At 38.7% G+C, this 21,179-nt stretch overlaps 1 protein-coding gene and 1 long non-coding RNA gene across 14 annotated transcripts in view; one reads left to right on the plus strand and one right to left on the minus strand.

The window, feature by feature from the left end:
- Positions 1-21,179, plus strand: part of myocd (myocardin) — a 164,207-nt gene that overhangs the window by 14,854 nt on the left and 128,174 nt on the right. For all 11 annotated transcript variants that reach the window (XM_044338789.1, XM_044338797.1, XM_044338799.1 and 8 more), the window contains one exon: positions 1,615-1,701. The gene's annotated coding sequence lies outside the window, so the exon portion shown is untranslated. The remainder of the gene's footprint in view (positions 1-1,614; positions 1,702-21,179) is intronic.
- On the minus strand, positions 282-15,983 carry LOC122972007. 3 transcript variants are annotated; one of them, XR_006399619.1, is made up of 4 exons: positions 14,449-15,983; positions 14,259-14,317; positions 14,015-14,157; positions 282-784 (listed from the first exon to the last, which is right to left on the minus strand). It is a non-coding gene; the product is annotated as an uncharacterized LOC122972007 (long non-coding RNA). The 3 variants fall into 3 exon arrangements; XR_006399617.1 differs by lacking the exon at positions 282-784 and adding an exon at positions 7,250-9,298; XR_006399618.1 differs by lacking the exon at positions 282-784 and adding an exon at positions 11,605-11,760.

Raw genomic sequence — 21,179 nt, forward strand, 5'->3', positions numbered from 1 at the left:
AATACCAAGCTGACTGTAAAATATTAGCCCTTCTCTTACAGGGTATCACATGAGCCTGCCTTGGGGCGTCGCTGAAAGCTCTTAATGCCTTCCACCCTGCTGCAATGCCACTTTTCCCAGGAGTTGGACTGTCTGTCAAACTCATATCTTTAAGAAAGAAAAATTATAAAAATTGACGTTAAAGAAAGTTGGCTATGTGTCTGTAATTACACATGTATCCAAAACAAGTTAATAAAAAAAGATAGATAGATAGATAAATAGAGCCCTTTATTAATCCCAATGAGAAATGGCATTCTTATATCGGCCAAGTCACATAAATCAGGAAACAAATAAGATAAGGTCACTCAAAGAGGTAGGTAAGCAGGACTGTAGTTATAGTGAGGACACTGAGGTTATGTCTTGAGCAATTTGTCTGGGAATTTGTAGGTTTTAGTGACCTTGGAGCCATTTTTCCTACAGTTAACTAAAATCCACATTTTTAGAACTGATTCCAATACTTTTAGGCCCAGTATTTTTCCAGCAAGATTCTCAATCAAAGTTCTCAATCAGAATTTTCTTCTTGGCAGGGCATTTAGACTTATGTTGGCAAAACAAAAAAAAAAACAAAACAAAAAAAAAGGCTTTATATTATTGGTCTGTAATTCCTTTATAATTATATATAAGCAGTTGATGATTTTCAGAGGAATTTCCCTCAGAAACTGCTCTATTTAAATAAAGCTGGCAGAAAATATAAGTAAAACAATTGTGTTGACTTCTCATGGTCTCAGTAGTCCTGGCCACAGACCTGTAGGAAAATAAAATAAGAAAATAAAAGAGCATGAAGAAAAGATTTCAATGATAGTGCCCAGTAGTACAATGTACATTAGTAGTCCAAGTCATAAAGGTCTTACTGTATAAGGTTGCATAGATGTTAAATTATGGTAGTAAATCCAGATTTTAAAGCTGGATTAATCAATATTTTTATGGACAACTGGTCAAATGATTACTTTGTTAAAGGGGTGTGAAACCCACAGAGAATTATCTGCATTTTAGTGTCTTTCTAAGCTTCTTTGTATTAGCTCATTGTTTTGATTTTACAACATGAAATTTTTTGGATCAGTCTCACTCTTTTCGTCAACCCAATTTCAAGCAGCTGTTCTTAGCAAAAATACTTTGATAACCCCAACATACACTACCTGCCCAGCACCAAATCGCAAACAATAGTAGCTAGCTACTAGCTGGTGAACATTGCGTTTTTAGAAGGTGAATAGCCAGGTATTTTTCGTAGAAGTTGGTGGAGGTCAAAACAGAGCTAGATGGAGAATGAATATTTGCCTTACATTCAATAGGTGACCAAAAACATGATTGCAAAATGAACGCTAATGTGGCTTGATGCTAGCTTGATGTGTAAACAGACAACATGTTAGCCGTTTCAACTTGAGAGGGCCATTTGATGTCAAATGTGAATGATTGTTATCTTGTTGTGGAGTTTGGATATGCACCCAAGTGACGAAAGAAAATGCAGCTTTAAATCAGTTTCATCAGTTACTGTATGTCAGTAAATGTCAATCTGTGGTCAAATAGAATCACTCAAATTCAATATATTTACTGAAAATAGTTACTTTTATCTTGCAGGTCAGTTGCTCAAGTCAGAGAGGCAACTTGAAGGAACTGTTTCACAAGGAAACCAACAGGGTGACAGAGGCAAAACATCTATCACTGGTGAGTCTAGATTCCCCAAATTTGAACCTGAGATATTGTAGAACAGTTCAAGATCAAGGCAGATAAAATGAAGGAGTGGTTACACTTGCCTGAATGATTACTTAGCCATTGAGCCACTGGAACTCATCAATTCCCAGTGACTGCACGCTCGTTTTGTCAAAACCACTCTTATCCAATGACCTCACTACTCTATCAAATAACTCAAAGATAAGCGAGTGGAGGTAACAACCCAGTCTGCAAACAAAAACGCTGATTATAAATAGCCTTAAAGAGTGCTTCAGACTGCTGGGAGGAGAGAACACGTTGCTTTACACACACAAACACACACACACAGCAAGAGTTGTACATGTGGAGCAGCAGGGCCGGGTGAGGACACCCCCTCGCTGGATCAGGATTACCCCGCTGCTGTATCAAGCCTCCACCGACGACTCAGTGTGAGTTATGCAATATATCTTCTCTCATCTTCCGCGTCAGGAGCGGACTGAAGCTAATTTATAACAGAATTAGAATACTGTATGTATCTGGGTTCTTTTTATTCAGAACTTCAGCTTTATAAAACGAAGCAATCTGGAAAAACAAAGCTAAAACATAAATATCAGTGAAATAATATTGTGCTGTGTCATTCATAAAGGATTGCAAATCTTGCCTGTCCTCTGCTTGACTTGTCCAATTTCGAGTTCTTGTAACAGGTTTTGTGCTTCACTCCTACTTAGTGATCAAAGTGTGGTAGAAAGGATGAAGATATTTCACTAAAGTATGCATTGTGATACCGGCTTCAAAGGCACACAGTATTAAGATTCATAACTGTGGGCTTTGGATAGGTAACTTAAGAAGATGATAATAGCCTGAGCAGACGTTTGGGGTGATAATGCAAAGGTGAACTTGTTTTTCTAACTCAAGGGGAGAGGTGGCGATTAGTCCTTGTGCACAGGAGAGAAAGGTAACGGTTAAAGTGAAGGAATCAAGAGAAATGAAAAGAAAATTGTGTTGGAAGAGAGAACAAATGAAAAAGAAGTCAGAGGAGACAGATGGGTGATAAATGAGGAAAACAACTGGCGTGCTGAGTAAAACTCGAAATGCAAACACTGGAGCACTGCTCTCTGAAAGATGATGGCCCTGTTACACAGATGCAGGGTTACATCTCTTTAGCAATAACACAGGCTGCTTTCATCTGCTCCAGTGTTAATTTCACCAAAGCTAAAGCTAAGTTATCAGTGACCTTTGAAAACTATAACAAAATGTATTATATTGTAATGAGTAAAAACTGAATTATAATGTGAAAGACAGATGAATAGACAAATACTGTTTTAATGAAGTTTTCTTCAATGACCTGCACGGGCATATGGAACCACATATTGTGTCCTCTGCCGCCCAAAAATATCTCCAGTTGATTTAGCTGCTTGACCTATTGCGCTAACAAGCAGCATCTCGCATTTCGGTACCATTATGTCTCTGCCAGTAATGTTAGCTGACGTTAGTGGTTCCTGGAAGGAAAAATAATGGATTTATGGACTAATGTCATGTACAATCCCACTGAAAAAAGAAGCAGCAACAAAACAGTTGGCACAAACTATGAAAACATGCAGGCCGTTTATAAAAAAGCAAGCTAATGTGACATCCGCTATCACATTAGTTTAGTCTACTTTTTAAATCTTCCTCAAGATGTTCACTAAAGGAATATTACTGTGCCAAAATAATATTTTAACTTATTTGATGATGACTTTTCTCATGTCTGCATGATAAATATGAAGCTAACACCACAAGCCGTTTAGCTTAGCTTACCACAAAGACTGGAAAACCTGGCAGCTCTGTCCAAACATAACAAAATCCTCCCCTCTAAAACTCGCTAATTAACATGCTATATGTCATTAGTTTTATCTGTACAAAAACTTTTAACTTTTAATCAAGTGGCTATTTATTTATTAGTTTTAGCCAAATGTGGCTAAAACTAATAAACATGTCCATCCAAAGACTAAATCAAATGACCACTGATCTACTTTTAACTCTGACGGATTTTTTTTCTGTTTGTCCTCAATAAATATTCCAGATATGATCATTAGTAGTCATTTGTGGTCAAAAGTGCAGCAAGTAGCAAAGCTTTGTAGACACCTTGGCATAGGTGAGCTTCGAGGGCCAGGTCTGAGGCCCCAGTCAGCTCAAGAACCAGAGGAGGGTTGTTTATAGAAGCAGAGACATTCAGGAGGAACGTATCTTCTGGGCTGATCCCAGGAGCCGGACCTAATTAGAAACAACTGGTTGAAATTCACTTCAATGGCTACACAGATCTCTCTTTTTATGTTGCTTGGCTGGTCCTGCACGTTCATCAGCTGCACCTTGAGGCTCATCTCCATCTCTTAAGACTCCCCTGGCTGCTTGGTGTTTGTGGATTTCATGGATGGTAAAAAGAAATTTGAGGCCTGCCACCTAACTCCCCAGTGCTATCTCTCCTCTCTCTCGCTCTTTCACACACATGCGCACAGACAGGTCTTGTCTTGAAACAACAGGCTACAATCACACTTGTCAGGTCAAATCTGTTTCCAATTGGTCCTGGACTTTCATGTGTTTAAACCTCGCCCTGTTGCTTTTGAGAAACATTACATCATGGACCTGTTTTACTGTAGCTGCACTGTAGGTGCCTCGTAGCGTTTTAATCTCTCACCCCTCTTGTGTTTGGAGTTGAGTCAGTTATCATTAGCGATGAGATCACTGAGAGATCACGCTTTAAAGCAAGAAGTGCCACTGCTGTGTTGTGCAAACCAGAGAGCTGGATCCAATGTTAACCCGGTGCGCAGTATGAATTCTACCACAACGCAACATCCATACCGTGATTACATGTCTGGCAATATTGCAATTTGGCACACTCAAACCCAGACGTGAACTCCTCCAAGCTTTCAAGTCAATCTGACCCTGTCATCAGACCATCTCATGAGGGAGTTCCTCATTCAATTGGCATCCGAATGTTCCCTCTCAGACGAGCACTGGCAGACACAGTCGCTCATATTTGAACCAGGTGATGGAGTTTCACGTCAATATTTCTCATAATATAGACTAAATAATCATGGGGCGGACTTATCGTTGCTTTTTGAGGCACAAATTCTACACGACGGATGGTATTACTGGTAAAAAATAAGCTTTATTTTCTCACCTGACAGCTTTATTAATGGGGAGCCGTCTGTAGAAATATATTCAGAGAGAATGAGAGAATTTGAGAAAGGCCTGTTGTGAAATTGATGCGGAGATGTACTAAGAGCATGAAGGATGAGATTGCATAAAATATATATACAGCACATAACAGGGCAGGCCTGTGCAGATCCGCAAGCCAGACGCTTGCTGGTTATTTGACTCACGAAAGAAAACAAATCAAGCTTCAGCTGAAAATAAACTCTTCGCTATTGACTACTGAACTGGTCTGACATCGTTGTAACCATAATCCCCGAAATTTACACTCTATTCCAACCCTATCTCCTACAAAATACATTTATATACTAGCAATTTCCTTTGCAGGAAACACTCTTGCTGCCTGGATTACCTTCATAGGCAATGATTTATCCAATCAAGGATGTACAACATCAGTCTTAGATAGCAGGTTGTGGTGGAGGGTTGGGCGTACAAAACACAGGAGACCAGGTTTCACATTTAGACTATATATATATACCGCAAAAGGTGTTAAAGAAATCACTTAAAATCCTTTGTTGTGGAGTGGTGTGTTTAAAGAGCACACTTAAACGTGTTTTTTGAGCTGTAAAGTAGATTATATGACTGTACTGTGATGAAACATTTCAATACTGGTGTTAATATTGACATTGACACCAACTTTTTAAAAGTCTGCATTTCATGGGTTGAAGATGGCTCTACATGTCATCTGCTGTTTTAAATCAGCCCTTTAAATCTCTCTGTTTGTGACTGTCCATGGGAGGAAGAGCAGCTGGCAGCCACAAAAACAACAGAAATCCTCTTTGCATTTCATCCTATAGCTCTTTAACTCTCCGGCTGTCTGTTCCTGCAGTTATCAGCTGGTAAAATCTTGTCCTGAACCTGTCCGCTGAAGGCAGGTTCAGTAACAGTGGAGCTCTGGTTACACCACAATTTAATGTTTTGAAACAAGATTTTACCAGCAAATAATTCCAGGAACAAACAGCTGGAGATTTAAAGAGCTACAGGACGAAGTGCGAAGACGATTTCTGTTGTTTTTGTGGCTGCCAGCAGCTCTGACTTCTGTGGACAGTAACAGATGGAGATTTCCTCCAGCAGGTCAATGCTGCTGTTAGCAGCTGAAGCTAAATCTGTCTTCATGTGAAAATAAACCAAGTTAAACACAGACAGTGTTTTTAAAAATGACTTGTTCGTTTAAATGTTGTCGCACTGTTTGTCTTCCTCTTATTTATTTATTTTTTTTCCCCTCTGGCCAGTGGATGTCACTGAGCAACTCCTGTCCAGCCTCACACATCCACCCCCCCCCCCCCCCCCCCCCCCAGCCCCTTGCCCACTTTTTAGTAAATGATGAAGTGGGTGGAGTTAGGCTCAGACCTGGAGGTGACGTTAAACTTTTTAATGGTATACTACTGTGGGCCAAGAGGCAGTGATCATACAGTATGCAAATACAGTTGTTAACAATGACTGAGTCAGTTTTACATTTTAGACAATAGTAAAGACAATTTACAATAGAGTGATGTACTCAAGAGTTAAAACAGGAGGGGGTAAAAGGCTACTCCCAGACAATAATTATCACTATGTGAAGAATGGTTCAACTAAGATTCAAAACCTTTTACTAAGTAAAAAACAGGATATCACAAATAATAATATACTCATTTTCAAGTCTAAATTGGTTAAAACTGAGAATAATCACCAACTCTGCAGCTCTAAAGAGCCTTTTAGCTTCCCATTCACTTTTAGCTGACTAGTTTTTGTTTCCTGGTCCACAACTTCACTCCCATCAACCCCGTTATCAGCTGAAGATGGCAGGTGTTGTCAGCAAACCAACTGTACTGTACCTGCTCAGCACCTGACAGCAGACAAGTTAGGAACTAGCTGGTGAACATAGTGGATAATTTAGCAGCTAAAGAGTCAGATATGTGTCTCAGGAGTTGGTAGAGACCACAGCAGAATTAAAAGGTTGGCCAGTAAGACAACTCCAAATGAATGCTAATGTTACTGTGTCTGCTGGATGTGTAAACAGGCAATTGTTTGCTAACACATTGGCTTTAAAAGGTGATAAGGTGTTGTTTTTAGCTTGCAACACTGCCCCCAAGTGACCAACATTAAATTAATGCAGCTTTAATGATAGAGAAAGATTGTGATTTTGGTATTTTATTAAGTATTCTAAAAAGGCAGTGTGGTCTGTTTTGTTCAGTGTTGACTTTCCCTATATTTAACCAAGGCCACAATCTTTCCTGACCTTGAATCAGGACATTTGGGTTGCCATAACCATTTCAACATTAATCATGCTTTCATTGCCAGCAGTGGATATTGAATGAATGACATATGAAATATGTTGAACATTTTTTAATACTTGTACTAAAAACATTTTGCAGATACCATTTTACAACATTATGTTGATAAAAACATAATCAGAGCACTTTCTTACAAAATGTATTTGCTGCTACAAGTTAGTTGTTTTAGGAAATAGGATTTCATATTCACAAGGTATGGGTGGTTTGTGGTTTTAAGTCGAACCGTGAGTGCTAAGAATAGCTGCTGTAGTTTGCCACAGTACATGCTGCTCTGTTGTTGTACTCACACACGTTACTGTCAGCCTATGTTGTGGCCTAATATCCTGCATGGTGGATTGAGTCTGTTTTCGTAAAACACACATTCCTCCGTCTGTGTTTGGGACAGAAAAAGGCTTGAGGAAGTTGTTATAGCAGCAAGGCTTTTAAAGGCAAGTCAACCTAAACAGGGGTTCCTTTAAGTACGGTACATCACTGTGTGCGGAGCAGAGAGGTAGTGAGTGTGAGTGTGTGTGTGTGTGTGGAGGGGGGGGGGGGGGGCTGCAGAGGCTGCAACAGTCAGTTTAAGGAGAATGAGTAATACAGTATATTCATGTTGCGATGATTCATAGCCCCTGTATCCAACTGGACTGTACAAAAAGAATCACAGTGAAAAATGATAATTCTTGACCTTCTTCGTAATCACGTCACACATCCAGGGCTTAGCTGTAAGCTTAAACCCAATGTTCCAGACCGAGGGGAGCTTTCCGAGACAAATGGTATCAATTTGCTTCCAGTCATTAGAGCACATTGTTGACTGGGGTGACATACTGTAGAGCCAAGCTAGCTGGGACCCCAGTCTTAAATCAAAATGACCAGCTTTTCCCCCAAAAGAATGTTCTCAGTCTTTGCCACTGCTGCAAGAGAAGACTCATTTCAAACTGAGAGTTTAATGGTTTAGACAACTGTGGATAGTTTGCAGGGATGATTGAAAAGGTTTCGGCTGCTCCCTTCTTCTTCTTCTTCTTCTTTTTTTTTTTCTTTTCCAGATTCCCCCTCCTCTTTTAAAGCGGAAAGAATGAAAAACAAAACAACACATTCTCTCCCTTCCTCCTGCTCCTGCTCTCCCTTGCTAGCATGCACACCCCCGGAGAGAGCGCCCCAGAGGCGTCCAACAGAAACACCAAACAGAAATAGACCTGCTATTTCAGTCTGAACTGGCTGTTATTTTTAGACAAAGTGACATGCTCTACGTTAAATTACAACATCATAAGGTCACTCCATAGCCCCCCCCTTTTTTCAGCCCTCTCGCCTCCAGCCTATGACTCACCGCAAAGTATGTGGTGACGTTACCCCATGCTATCCACCCCCACATTCTGATCAAAAATTTGGAATTCGGCTTATTGACCTGATTCAATCAAAGGGGGTAACTCTCGCACTATCCCCACAAATCTGCTTCTCGTTTAAACAGATGGTTTGATATCACCGTCCTGCAGGTAGAACAGAGCAGTCTGATCAGGATGGTTAATATGTTTAGTTCAGATTTGTTTCTTATATGTTTGCCCATCGTGGACCAGCTCCATGACTTTCCCCCCACCTTTGACAGCCCATCATAACATTTGTTTGCAGCATGTGAATGAAATGCAGCGCAAACATGTAACAGGATAATACGGTTGTAGGTACGCCAGGCCAAGACATAATGAAACATGCAAAAAAACACATGCTTCCAATTTCTTACTCACTTCAGAGTTCCATCCAACCAGTGATGTAGTTCAAAATTAAAAGGTGGATAATCTACGAACCTTGGTCAGTCATCATCACAAGGAAATGCATTGCTAATAAGCAACAGGACGACCCAAGAATCATGATGGTGTTTGTTTAATAGGGAATTTTATTTATATAGCACATCTCTGAAATACTGGTTCACAAAATGTTTTCAGAGGAAATCATAAAACTGTACAAATAATGAAAGATGGATAAAAACAGGGGATTAAATGGAGATCAAACGGTTTGAAAAATATATGTGAAATAAAATGAGGTAAAAGACATCATAATCAAAGGCGGACAATAAAATGTGTTTGAAGAAGTGGCTATAAAAGATGATAATGAATTCCCTTGTTGAAGTTCCTCTGGCAGCAACTTCTACAGTCTACAAGCCTCCATTCGTCAGTCTGGGTAAAGGAAAAATAGAGTAAAATGTATGTCTAGTGCGTGTCATTGTTTGCTATAAATGGTCGATCATTCTATGAGGATCAAGAAGATGTTATTGATACCGATCACACAAACGCAAAGAAAATCATTGATTCTGTTATATGGATAAGTAGTAGTTGTTACAATCCCCGCCAATCCTCGGTTCTTGCCGCCACTGCCACAGAAACATCATTTCTGCCTGGATCATGTTCTTTACCAACGTTCTATTAAGTCCTGGAAGTGCTACTTTCTTCTACCACACCGTAGTCGTAGGGGGTTGGCTGGGGTGAGTGCGGTTTTGCCAGATAGGGCGGTTTTCTGGGCTACTTTTTATTTAATTTCATGGGTAAAAACTGTTTTGGGCAGATTGTGATCAATATCAGCCACCTTCTGCACCATTTGGGTGGTTTCCACTAACAAAAAGTTAGGTTATATTCCGATAAATCAGCCCCTCCTCTCACCTGTGTAGATTGAGATTGACAGTGCACTGAGTTCAGTAGGTTCAGCTCGACACGCAATGACTAATAACTGATTATTCTGTCATAGTTCTGTGATAAAACACTTGTAACATCTGTTTATACTGTATGAGTGAAAACATTTAACTTTTAATGTAGTATTATCTAAAAGATCTATAAATTATTGTAACTGTGGTTTTGAGTCTGCCTAAGTAGACTGGAGTTTGCAGTGTGTGTGTACAAATTGAAATCCTAGCTGGTGCTTTGTAATTGATATCAACTATACAGGAGCAATAGTCTAAAATACATGATACTAATTAGTTAGATATGATTTGATAAGTTATAAGTTGTAGTAAGTAATTATAGGAGGTCAGATTGGACTGCTGACTTTACTTGGCTCCTGTTTCTGGACAGGCTACAAACATTTGCTTTTTATGGTGTTAGCAAATTTGTGTTTTAGAGTTTTGAGACATCTACAAGAGTAAATATTTTGAAGACAGTTCATCATTAGGGTATTATTTAGTTTGTGAGCATATTTCAACACAACACGTAACTGGATGAAAGGAGATGAGTGCACAAATGGTGATGTAGGAGCATGGCAATGTAAATACTGTTGCATTGTGTACTGCAAATCATTTTAAAGAAAAGAGTGGAGGTCTCAAATTTCAAAATATCAGATGGTGAAATGCTCATCTGCAGGTGTATGACCCTCAGCTCCATCTATCCAAAACACAAACACACTTGAAAGTTGAGTCCTACAAGAAAAACATACACTACTGTTTGTGTACCTCATATATTATAATATCTAATATTTAAATATTTTACATATAAAATGATGTCCTTAATGTTGGCTTTTGTAGTCTTAATCAGAAGACTTATTTTATTTAGAGGTCATATTTTTAATTAATTAAAAGTATTATTTATAGTATATTTATTTATTTATAAATAAACTACTTTTTTAAAACTATTTTTAATTTCGTTTCATATATAGTTTTTAAATGATTTTGTTAAACAAGCAAAACAACAGTAGGTCCTTGTGGGGATCACTCCATGAGGATTAAGATATACAAACGGGTGACTAAAGGAAAAACTGGTACAGGTCTGAATATTTGACCCCTATAGTGAGGGGATCTGGTGGCTCTGTTATGCTGTGGGGGGCATTTTGCTGGCATGGTTTGGGTCCACTTGTCCCCTTAGAGGGAAGACTCACTGCTTATCACTACAAAGTTGTTCTGAGTCATCACCTTTATCCTATGATGAAACATTTCTATCCTGATGATGGCAGTGGTCTCTTCCAGGATGACAATTCCCCAATTCACCAGGCACAAGGGGTCACTGAATGGTTTGATGAGTATGAAAATGATGTGAATCATATGCTATGGCCTTCACAGTCATCAGATCTCAACCCAATTGAACAAGTATGGGAGATTTTGGACTGAGGTATTAGACAGCACTCTCCACCATCACCATCAAAACACCAAATGAGGGAATCTCTTTTGAAGACTGGTGTTCATCCCTCCAGCAGAGTTCAGAGACTGTAGAATCAATGCCAAGGTGTATTGAAGCTGTTCTGGCGGCACATGGTGGCCCAAAACCTTATTAAGACACTTTATGTTGATTTTTCCTTTAATTTATTACCCGTCTGTAGGCTGCTGTAATCCTCCTTGGTTGCGTGTAAACTTGTTGGATTTTATCTTTCACTTGTTTACTGAAATTAAACACTCACTTGTAATTGACTAGATTAAACAGATTCTTCTATTTTTTTTAAATGTATGAGCTCATGCTTTCGTTTCTGTGCCTGCACTGTAATATCTGCACATTCCGCTCCTCAGTTTTTGGCTCTCCTCGGATGTTTCTGGTGAAGAGCGCAGCCACCTCTGCAGCTTCGTAGAAAACTCCAAGGAACATCCCAGATGAAGCGGCAATATCCGTGACAAGTGTTTCTTCATGCAGCGGCAGCAGTAAAGTGAGAGAGATGCTAGTCACATCTTTACACAAGAAAAGGTATAACTGCGTCATTCACACAGAAAGTTATATAACATTATCAGATGTACGTATTGCTTAAACGCACCTGTTGGTGTTTTTAATAAATTACAGTAAAATGTGAATATTGGCATTTACATTCTTAGAATCAAAAATGTCACAGACCATAAGAAATATGAGTAACAAATTAATGATTGAGTGGAGAAACATAATTAATGCCAGTGGTGGAATGTAACAGTTACTCAATGTTTAATTGAGGTACTGTACTTGAGTATTTCTATTCTATCGTAATTTCTACCCCTACTCCACTACAGTTATACTTAGTAGATTCATGTTTTATATTAGGGCTGCAATGAATGATTATTTTCATTACCTATTAATCTGTCCGTTATTTTCTCTTTTAATTGATTAATATTTTGTATATAAAAAATGACAAATATAAAATATAATGAGATACAATATGAAAATAAAAATTTGTGAAATTCTCAGTGAAAGTCCATCATGAGTCCATCATGATTTACTAAAGGCCAAGGTGAAGTTGCTTCATCTCTAACCAACTCTCCAAAACCTAAACATATTCGCTTTACTCACAAAAAAGACGAAGAAAAGCAGCAATTAAAATGCTTGAACTAGGGAGTGTTTAGAACTTTTGCTTGAAAAATGACTCTAACTATTGATAATTTACCAAAATAGTTATTTTTTATTGAATCTAATCTAGTTTATTCAGCTCCACTTTACGTAATATACAATATTATATAATTATATTGTGTATATATATTATATAATATACAAAGCTCCACTTTGACATTAGAGTAAAGAAAACTTTATAATATAATATATATTCATACACTCACAAGGGCCATTTTTCTGTATCCTGCATACTTTTGTTGATTAACTTGTCATGGAGTATTTTTACTGTAGTATTGCAAATTTCAATTGAGGAAAGTAATGATCTGAGTACTTCTCTCACCACTGACGAACGCAGAAACCTCCATACCATGCACTTTATTTAATGCTTTGTAAAAGGATGTAAAAGATGTGAATAATATGCTGTAGCCTTCAAAGTGCATCCTTTTAGGTTAAGTGAGGTGACATAGCTTGCCCTCTGCTCTAGTTCACTGAAATTAATCTAACTTTTAACAATTACAGTGTTTTTGACTACAACACTTGAAAGCAGCATCTGTTTTCTTTCATTCCAGCGGCATTATGTGTTTTCCAGTGAAACCGCTGGTCACTTAGGTCAACAACAGCAACAGAAATGACTATTTATAGTAAACGTACTTATGAGATGAGCCACATCAGTAGAAATGCTTTTACAAGTCATCATTTGATAACAGGGTGGGTTAAATTAAACACACTGCAGGCGCTGATACGCCAACTCTCCTGTCTTGACAGTAGTATCATGGATTCTCATCTCTCCACCCCATCTCTTCCTTTTAAATCTTCAGTGGAGCCCTAGCCTATTGCTCAGAGTCCTCTGTGTTCCTCTCTGCACCCCATTTCAGTTTGAACTTATATTTTCTTATACATTTGGATAATTCAGTTGTCTATGTGGCAGTTAAAATCCTACTTTAACCTGATGTTGTGAGGTTGTTATGATAGGAGACTAAGCTACATGCTTGTATCTCCAATACTACTGAAAGCCTCCATCATAAAGCCATCTTTGTCTGCAATCGTTTGTTAGCCTCTCTGTCAATCATTAATACAGTATGAAACTGTAAATCTCTACTTTCTGTTCGGTAGGGGAATATTTAAGCCCTTGTTCTTACTGAACATGTATATCCACCTTGACAAGTGACATCAGCTAGTTCCACTAAATCCTCAGCTTTCTTTTTCTGTACTAATGATAAGCTTTGGCATATCACTGAATAAATGATATTACATCAGTTTATCCAGTGCTCAGTTTTGGAGTATCCTGGTTATGTGTTTGTGAAAGTAAACACCATGTCCTGGCTTCAGAAACCTGGAGTTGTACCTGGAATATGCCAGAAGACACCAGGATAGTGCTCTGCTCTGCCTAAACCATTATTATGAACAATTTTTGGGTTGCCAGATAAAGGAAAATCCAGTATGACATTTATTTTGTCCTTTGGGCTAGCCCTTTATTAAGAAGACCCCCCTCCAATGGACCAGGGCTGGCCTTAGCCTTTATGGGGCCCTAAGCAGAGTTTGATTTTGGGGCTCCCCACCGCCACAGTGCCGCCAATACTACTGACTATTTTCAATGCTTGATCATTCATACACCACCAGATCACTTACCAGATCAGTCCTTTCTGAGTCGGACAGGACAGATGACCCCTAAGATGGGTCAACTGGAGGAGCTGCTGATCCAATGTGTAGGTTGGAAGTTGCTGAGGGAGTAGATGTGACATTGATCTCAATGACCACAAAGGTAGAAGGACCTATAGAGAAATGAAATTAATAATTATAATTAGAAAAATTTATCTCAGGATATTCTATAGTAAACTGAGCAAATACAAAGGTTGCTGTGCTGTAAACTTACCAGCCACATGGGAGGAACAGTAGAATCAGTAGATGCAGGTGCAAGGAAGTGCTCCTCGCCTGCAGAGAAGGATGGACTTAAGATGAAAAAAATAAACGCTAGCCATGTTAAATGTCATATTAAAAGATAATGTGACTGTCTGTCAACAACAAAAAAATCTCACAAAAAGCATGGTTTATGAAAAACTCACCTGCTGTATTATTCAGCACCGCGGTTTGCAGTACTGAATGTACAGTGGCAAGATCATCACTGACACTGGCACTTTGGGGAGTATCAGGGGCAGGTGGTTTGGTTGCGCTCCAGCTCCAAAATACTTTAACAGTGCTCCAGGGGAAGTTTCATATAGTGTAAGTACATAATTGATGGAATAGAATGAGTTTATCTTACCAACATAAATTCAGCAGAAAGCAATTTGTACACATAAAACAACAACTCTTAATCTATAACTAGCTAATTAAGCCATAATGAAAAATACTAATGTAAAATACTGTAATTAGGGTTTCTTGTCCTCTGTTTTCTTCTTTTTTCTTTTCTCTGCTGCAGAACGATATGTCCTTTTTTACAACATTACTTTTTTGCTGCTTTTTCCATCGATGCAGGAGGACTGCAGTGTAACATTAGTCTGACTAACTGTACTTGCATCAAAATGCAGTTTACATCTGTTACAGTGCTAATGAACGTGACACCAGCTCTGACAGAGGCAGTGTGCATTGATTAAACCAGTAGTATTAGCTAGCCAGCTCATTAACATTATATTGCATTTTTGTATGATTACCATTGACATAATATACATCAAAAAAAAAAGAAAAAATGTGCTCTCGGGGGCCCTCTGGTGGCCACAGGGGCCCTAAGCACTTAGTTTGTGTGTTGGGCTAGTGTAGGTACAAGATTGGCTCGGTCTGCCAGATTAGCTTGGGGTCCTAGCTGTGTGTTCTGCAGAGTAGTGATGACGTTCTTTCTTGTGGTCTTCTTTTGTTAGCTAATGTAGCTACATTAGCTAACGTTAACTGGCTAACTAATCCAACTTAAGAATCTTGTTCTTGCCATGAGTTATGTTTGTTTGTGTGACGTTAGTGTGTTTTGTTTTGGAGAATTTATCCGTTTTTCAGGTTGTAGCATACATACTACAGCTAAGTGGTGCACCACCAAAACATTTCAGGTGGAACCTGTCCTCTAGATTTATTGTTCTGTATGTCGGAGTAAGTGGATAATTAAACTATTTTGACTGTAAGTGTTGGGGTCACGGAGCGTATTCTTTGTACGACTGCATGCGCCGAACCATAACGTCCGTACTGTGACGATGAGGGTGAATACATTGTTCTAGAAGAGACTCTAAATCAGGATATTGTATTAAGAGAAAGTTGGTAGGAGATTTGAATGCTGGAGACACAACTGAGATTTCCTCTGTAAAGACCATGGATGTATTATAAGAGCTAGATACCGGACTGAAAATGGCGCCCACTCTGTCCAATGAGAATTGCTCTGCTGGCGCATACACCACAAAAAGTTTATAGCTTCTGAGTTTGCTTCCGTGTTGTGCGGCCAAGTGAATATGGGCAGTGGTATTTACCTCGCTGGCCCCACCCACGATTTCCTGTTCGGCCAATAGACTTTACATTGAGATGACGTCACAGATTTTTAAATCGATTTTCTTGGCTTGAGGAAGGTTTTACAAATATAAAATCTTAATGGATCAAAAGTTAATAATAGAAAATGTCATAATTGACCTTGCTTGTAGTCTGAGGTGTCCTGTCAATAGTTTTACAGATGTCTCTTTTACAGTGGTGGTCTAGGCCACGGGGGTATTTTTCACTGCAATACCGCAAGTGACCACTTGGCTGCAAGGCTGAACGACAGAGCTCTATCCTGCTCTTACAATACATGCATAGTCAAGACAGGGCAAACTACTGGTTTGTCACAGTTTTGCAGCATTTTTGCCTTACTGAAATCCATTTGTGGGTTGTACATGGAATTTATTGTTGCACTTTTTCTAATAAATGATGGAGCAGCCCATGTCCCAGACCGCAGCATTATATTTATGTCCTGCAGAGTTAAATAAAGAATTAAAAAAATAAAAAAATCATGTCTACAGATGGGTCACTTTCTGCATTAAATATATTTAACATATTAAAAATGTACTACTTTATTGTATTATTAAAATATCTATATCTATAGAAAGATTTCAGAAAGATCTCAGGACAAGACATGTGTTCATGTTTATAAGTTTGATAAGAAGGAGACTTTAGCAGGAAAACTAATGTGGGTTGTTGTTCAGAGTCTGTGGCCTTTGTGTTGTGTGGCAGGGTGCTATCAGGCTCAGTGTGACCATCAGCTCCAACTCTGAGAATGTGGATGTAGACAGGTAACTAATGGATTTCAGGCAATTTAACGCAAAACTAGGGGACACCATCACGAAAATTCAAATGTACATTTTTTTGTGTTAGGTTTCTGAATTTTTTCTCAAAGGAGAACACAGGACAAGTGATTTACAGAGTAGGTATGTATGCTGTAGTAGACACAAAATATACTATTTGATTTCAGGTGGACTTTAATAAATGAGTCATGGGTTTCTCACTTTCTAATGAGCCATCCACTCTGCAGTTACAAATGTTAGTAAGTCATTATTGAAGGGTAATGGTTCTGACTGTCTAATAAACCATCAATTATGCAATTACTAATGTTATCAAATTAATGAATAAAGACAGGTCTCACACTTTTTAATAAGCCAACAGCAAGTAAACCATTAATGAAGGGTTCTTATAGTAATCCCTCAGGTCTGGAATTATAAATGTTAATAAGTTGCTAATAAATGGATTTTGGTCCAGATGTCCTGCGGCCCTTTTCCAGAAAGTAAGTGGATGAACAGTCCACTGATTAATGAAAGAAGTAGCTAAAAAGCCAAAGCAAGTGTAAAGCTGGGGGAAGACTTTCCGCTGTCTGGGAACTTTGGGGTTGCCATTCACAAAAAGTGCTGTATTAGAAGGTGGTACCAAATATTCTAACTGTTGCCATGTGATTATGTCTCCATATTCCCTATAGGAGTAGTATTATCAAGAGTCCAAGACACATTCAGCTATTTCCACTGACAGTGATGTCAACGGCAGGAAGGAAGCCACTGTCAGATCTGCATTATGCAAAGCAAGTGTGGTGGCAGGCTGTGTGCTTTGCATGCTTTACAGTTGCTGGATGTGGAAGCAGGCAGCAGCGGGTGTGAGGACACTCGCTTCTCTCCTTGGGGTAATTGCTGTACAGGAAATTGGACGTAAAATGTTTGAATAATCACGTATCTGAAGTGAGTTATGGACGGAGCCTACAGTAGTGAAGCAAATTAAAACAAGTGAATCCAATTACTGTTTATGGAAAGCAGCTGCCTGAGCAGCATATGTTGGTGAGTGAAACTATGAGACTAATGTAGAGGGTGAGAGCTCTGCTTGTCTGTATAACATGATGACTTTCATTTGTGCATTGACAAGCCAAAATATTTTTGAAAAAATTCATGCCATGTGTTGTGTATGTTAGCAATATTATCCATCTGTACATGCAGTCGGTTGTCTGCCTTTTTCTATCGTGGTTAACTCATGCTCCATGAGGGTATTCTGATGTCATAACAACACGATAACTTGCCTCTATGGATTTACAGAAAAACAAGGTTAGTGTTTGCTCTCTGTCGTGTACAAACCCTCTTATCCATGTGTTTATTTACGTACACTGAATCAATTCATCTGTGATACAGCCAACAGTCATGTACTGGATAAGCTTTCGTTTCAAAACATTTGGATTTAATTATCATGGGGATATGATATCCAAACAATCTGGTTTCTTCCATTAATAACATGATTGCAGCATGGCAGTGCGAGCTAAGGCCGCAGCGTTTTCATATATTTTCATGGATTTGGAAATTGTTTACTTACTATTATGGGCATGGGGCAAAACCCAATTTAGAGTAATGACACAGTTTACGTTTTGGAGTTTTAAAAGATCTCTGTGAGGAAGCGTCTTGGTTCCACAGCCTGCAGTATCCCAACTGAAAAACAAACATTACCCGTGTGACTTTTCGTCCTTCTCACTTGCTTCAGCCTGTTGCAGGTCAGTGTAGTCGACATGAGGAAAAGGAAACAGGCCAAAGCTTTTGTGTGGCTGATAAATAAAGTACTGTACATTGAGGAAACATAAGGCAGCAGCAGTGTGCTGCTTTACAGATAAAACACTTCAGAGCATGATGTGCTATTTATAGGTATTAACCATGGTGCAAAGTTTGAGGTACAGACTCTTGAGAAGTGTTTTTCTCCTCCTCTAGATTACAGTTTTGGACAGCAGAGCAGCAGAGTTGGGAGTAGTGTTAATTTTGGCACCTGCTTTTGATTTAGTTTTAGTCTTTTCATGGACGTGTTTATTATTTTTAGTCACATTTTAGTCATTGGATTATTGTTTTAGTCCAGTTTTAGTCAACAAACGACATTTTATCCTAGTTTTGTCATTAAAATTTTAGTCTCATATTGATCATGCATTTTTAATTGTGAATAGTTACTATGGTTACAGGTGTTGTTCTTGTCTGTTGTAAGGTTAGTGGAAAAGGTTTGTTCTAGTTGTTTATATCAGGCTGTAATGGTTTACATTCACATTGTCCATGTCGCTCTGCTGTAATACAATAGACTCATTTTTTCTTTGTAAATACACTTTGTCATTCTCTAACTCTGGCTGTTTGAGCAAAGCCTCTCAGTCACTGTCTTTCTTGTTCACTTGGCATTATTGCAGCTACCTGTGCTCTCTGCTGCAGAGTGTTGAGAAGCTGCACTCACACACTTGTGAAATACTGAAATACTGTTCACTATCTGAGTTTAGCTTGAGACAGTAGCTTGAACATCAGGTAACATTAAAGGGGACCTATAATGCTTTTTCTTATTTTCAGTCATATATGTATATAAAATGATGCAATGTCGGATGTTCATATTAAACACGGCCAAAGTGTCAAATAATGAGATAAATGTATGTTGAAGAATGTATGTCCCTGTGAGCAAAAAGCACCTGCTTCAGACTGCTCTGAATCCTCAGTTTCCAATGGTTGCTGGCCAATCAATGGGCTCATTGGGAGGGGGGCCTTAAAGAGACAGGAGCTAAGATCGCCTGTTATGAGACAGAAGCTGAACTGAGGGGCTACATAAAGGGCCAGTGTAAGATAAATGAGGAAATTTTTCAACTGTGAATCATTCAAAGCTACTCCAGTGGAGTCCCAGAATAAAATATAGAGCTGTAAATGAGCATAATAGGTCCCCTTTAAAGGAAAAGTACAGTTTATTACAACTTGGGTTTTAGTCCTACAGCTCTGGCCACTGGTTGTGCACGCTCACAGTTTGCCTGTGCAGTTAGGGATTATTAGCTACATTACAGGTGCACTAACTTTTGGTTTAACCTCCGGATAAAGTGGTAGCTAATTTGGCTAAACTGTGACATATTCTTAGCAATGTTGCCGAATTCCCAGATCTTAGCAATTACTTTGGTGAGTGCAATGTTATCTAAACTCATAGAGCTGATCTCCATAGCTACACAAAAGGAACCTAAATTGTAATAATCTGTTGTTTTCCATTGATGCAATAAGTTTTGGGCAAGTTACTTGAAAATTTTAATAATTTACTCATTACATATTACTTATTTAAAAAGTAATCACATATCCCACTAATAACTCAACAGCAAACTTAGATAGTTTACATTACTCGTTTCTTTACCTTATTTATTCAACCTTGAAAGATACCTTTAAATAAATAAAATTAGACCTTGTGGTTTTACAAGCAGACAGACAGCAGCCTACCACTATGCAAAGGTGGAGCCAAAATATTGCGTTTTTGGGAGCTGCCGTCTTGCTTGTGTGACGTCATTTGCAACCAGAGTCTGCGCAGTAGAGTCGAGTAGCGGGACACGCCCCCTCAAAATGACTGACAGCCATCCTTCCACAAGAGTCAAGTAAACCCAGGAGCCGTAATGGAGGTAAAGCAGCCAAAACCAGTCTGCCTGGGAGTTTGATGCAACAACATTTCACTATACATACTTGTATGCATGTGACAAATAAAATCTCTTGAATCTTAATATTAACTGAAAGTACAGTTAATGGTAAGCATTAATACTGTATTACCTAGGAGAGAGTTTCAAATCTACTGTTAGCATAATTAAGAAAAGTCTGCCATATTGTTGTGCTTCTCTAATTTAAGGTGCTGCTTCACTTCCCTCAACTACTAGTGTGACTAGATGGCGGTGGGCTCTTCCCAAACTAAAATATAATTAATTTCATAATAGCTTTCATTTTGAAGGGTTACTTTTTATGTAGTTCTTGTCTTGATTTCGTCATGGAAAATAAATGGTTGGGGTTGGGAGTACATGAACAGTGGTTAAACTGTGTTAAAACTGTACAGTATGTGTGTTTCAGTTGGATACCCAATGGCTGAACCATTCTTCAGCGGGGTTTGCCTTTTTGATTAAAATTCTGTGAATTCCTCTGAGTTGAAGTAAAAGTATTGTTGTGCCTGATGTTTCTCTTCTTCGAATCCAGAGGAGACCTGGAAGACACTTGATTTAGGCTGAATATCTCACTGAGGTAATTCATTAGAAGTTTTTATACTGAAGATATATTTGAGGAAAGGCCACTAGCTGTGTTAGGTTATTCTTTCCTGTCATGCTGTGACCTACAGTAGATAAAAGCATGCAGCAGTCACAGTGTCGAGTTTCACAAGGAGGCAGATCATTCAAATGGCAGGAGACAAATCATTTAAATAGACTGAGTATATTTTCAGTTGTTAGGGCTTAGGTTAAGTGCTGTGCTCGTATTTCAAAGAGCTCTCTAAATTGTTCTTGATAATCAGTATCTATTGGATCACCTGACTTTAAAGGGCTATTTAGTCCACAGCTTGGCTTGTTGGTTACATTAACCTG

This window comes from Thunnus albacares, chromosome 20 (genome assembly GCF_914725855.1).
Source record: "Thunnus albacares chromosome 20, fThuAlb1.1, whole genome shotgun sequence".
Lineage (NCBI taxonomy): Eukaryota > Metazoa > Chordata > Actinopteri > Scombriformes > Scombridae > Thunnus > Thunnus albacares.